Here is a 3,182-nt window from a genome sequence, read left to right on the forward strand (position 1 = left end):
CGTAGGGCCCGGCACAGGCCTGGCACTGAGTTGGCCTCAATGACTGAAATGAATGAGTGTAACTCATTTTGCTTGGGCCCAAAGGTCAGTTTGTCACAGATATCCCAAGTGTTGACCTTGTGAACATTTTCCCCCCAAGGCACAGAATGAACCTTGTGCTTGGGGGCCTCAATTTGCCCTGGGGTGAAAACAAAGGTCTCAGTTTTACAGCAGTGAGGCCACTGGTTGGGAAACATCCTGAAAAATCCTCATTCCCAGTGTCCCCTGCAGTGGCTCCTGGGACTGACTGGATCAAGTCCATTGTGCTTCAAAAAGCCCCCTGCACCTCATCGCTTATTTAGACCCTCTGCTCTAGGGACAGAAGCAAAAAAAGTTCGTAAAACAAGAGCTTCCTATAAGCCAGGCACTAGATTAAAAACTCTTCGGCCAGTTTGTCGTACTGTGGGAACTTGTGTGTTGTGATGCTGAAAGCTATGCTGCCAGTATTTCAGATATCAGCAGGGTCATGCAGGGTGGACAGGTTTCAGCTGAGCTTCCAGACTAAGATAGACTAGGAAGAAGGGCCTGGTGGTCTACTTCTGAAAAAATTGGCCAGTGAAAACCTTATCAACAGCAGCAGAACACTGTCTGATGCAGTGTTGGAAGATAAACCCCTTAGGTTGGAAGGCACTCAAAATATGACTGAAGAAGAGCTGCCTCCTCAAAGTAGAGTCAACCTGAGTGGCATGGATGGAGTCAAGCTTTCGGGACCTTAACTTGCTGCTATGGCATGACTCAAAATGAGAAGCAGCAGCTGCAAACATCCATCAGTAATCAGAACATGGAATGTACAAAGTTTGAATCTAGGAAAATTAGAAGTCAAAAAATGAAATAGAACACATAAAGATCAATATCCTAGGCATTAGTGAGCTGAAATGAACTGGTATTGGCCATATTGAATTGGACAGTCATATGGCCTACTATGCCAGGAATGACAAATTGAAGAGAAGTGGCATTGGATTCATTGTCAAAAATAATATTTCAACATCCATCCTGAAGTACGATGCTGTCACCTACAAGGAAGACCAGTTAATACGACTATTATTTAAATTTATGCACCAACCACTAAGTCCAAAGATGAAGAAACTGAAGATTTTTACCAACTTCTGCAGTCTGAAATTGATTGAACATACTATCAAGATGCATTGATAATTACCGGTGATGGGAATGTGAAAGCTGGAAACAAAGAAGGATCAGTAGTTGGAAAATGTGGCCTTGGTGATAGAAATGACACCAGAGATTGCATGATAGAATTTTGCAGGACTTACTCATTGCAGATAACCTTTTTTCAACAACGTAAATGGCAACTATACTCGTGGACCTTGCCAGATGGAATACACAGGAATCAAATCAACTACATCTGTGGAAAGAGACAGTGGAGAAGTTCAGTATTATTAGTCAGAACAAGGCCAGGGCTAACTGTGGAACAGACCATAAATTGCTCATATGCAGGTTCAAGTTGAAGCTGAAAAAAAGTAGAACAAGTCCATGAGAGCCAAAGTATGACGTTGAGTATATCCCACCTGAATTTAGAGACCATCTCAAGAATAGATTTGACACACTGAACACTAATGACCAAAGACCAGACGAGTTGTGGGATGATATCAAGGACATCATAAATAAAGCAAGAGGTCATTAAAAATACAGGAAAGAAAAAATATGGATGTCAGGAGAGACTCTGAAACTTGCTCTTGAACGTAAAGTAGCTAAAGCAAAAGGAAGAAATAATGAAGTAAAAGAGCTGAACAGAAGATTTTAAAGGGCAGCTGGAAAAGACAAAGTATTATAATGAAATGCGCAAAGACCTGGAGTTAGAAAACCAAAAAGGAAGAACACACTTGGTATTTCTCAAACTGAAAGAACTGAAGAAAAAATTCAAGCCTCGAGTTGCAATATTGAAGGATTCTACGGGCAAAATATTGAACAAGGCAGGAAGCATCAAAAGAAGATGGAAGGAATACACAGAGTCATTGTACCAAAAAGAATCAGTTGATGTTGACCCATTTCAGGAGGTAGTATGATCAAGAGCTGATGGTACTGAAGGAAGACATCCAAGCTGCACTGAAGGCATTGGCAAAAAAACAAGGCTCCAGGAAATTGACAGAATACCAACTGAGATGTTTCAACAAACAGATGCAACCGTGGAAGTGCTCACTGGTTTATGCCAAGAAACTTGGAAGACAGCTCCCTGACCAACTGACTGAAAGAAATCCATATTCATGCCCATTCCAAAGATCTAACAGAATGCAGAAAATATCAAACAATATCATACACAAGTAAAATATTGTTGAAAATAATTCAAAAACAGTTGCAGCAATATATCAACAGGTAACTGCCAGAAATTCAAGCCAGATCTAGAAGAGGAAGTGGAACAAGGGATGTCATTGCTGATGTCAGATGAAAGCAGAGAATATCAAAGATTTTACCTGTGTTTTACAGACTATGCAAAAGCATTTGACTGTGGGTATCATAACAAATTATGGATAATATTGCAAAGAATGGGAATTCCAGAACACTTAATTGTACTTATGAGGAACCTGTACATAGACCAAGAGGCAGTCGTTTGACAAGAGCAAGGGGATACTGCGTGGCTAAAAATCAGGAAAGGCATGCGTCAGAGTTGTATCCTTTCACCATACATATTCAATTTGTATGCTGAGCAAATAATCCTAGAAGTTGGGCTATATGAAGAACGCGGCATCAGGATTGGAGGAAGATTCATTAACCTGTGATATGTATCTGAGACGCAGGGCCAAGATGGTGGTATAGTTAGACACTTCCTATATCCCTCTTACAACAAAGACCAGGAAAAACAAGTGATTTGATTGTATATGAATATCTAGGAGCACTGAACAAGGCAAAGTTGAGGAATCGAACTGAGTGGCAGGGGGAGAGGGAGACGGTTTGGAAGAAGCGAAGAGTGCCAGAGCAGCAGCGGCTGGGAGACTGCAGCTCTTCAGCCACGCCAGGTTCACAGTGAAGAAGGCAAACAGCTGTGCTGTGTGCGCACTCAGGAAGCAGTTTCCACATCCAGAGACCCAGCAGCAGAGATTCTGCTTGGACACTCCGAACCAGTGAAGAGTGGCTCCCAAATGGCTAAAGATAAGTACATGCGTGCGGCCTTTCACAGGGATTTAAAAAAA

The sequence above is a fragment of the Trichechus manatus genome, unplaced genomic scaffold, assembly GCF_000243295.1.
Source record: "Trichechus manatus latirostris isolate Lorelei unplaced genomic scaffold, TriManLat1.0 scaffold00027, whole genome shotgun sequence".
In the NCBI taxonomy this organism is placed as follows: Eukaryota; Metazoa; Chordata; class Mammalia; order Sirenia; family Trichechidae; genus Trichechus; species Trichechus manatus.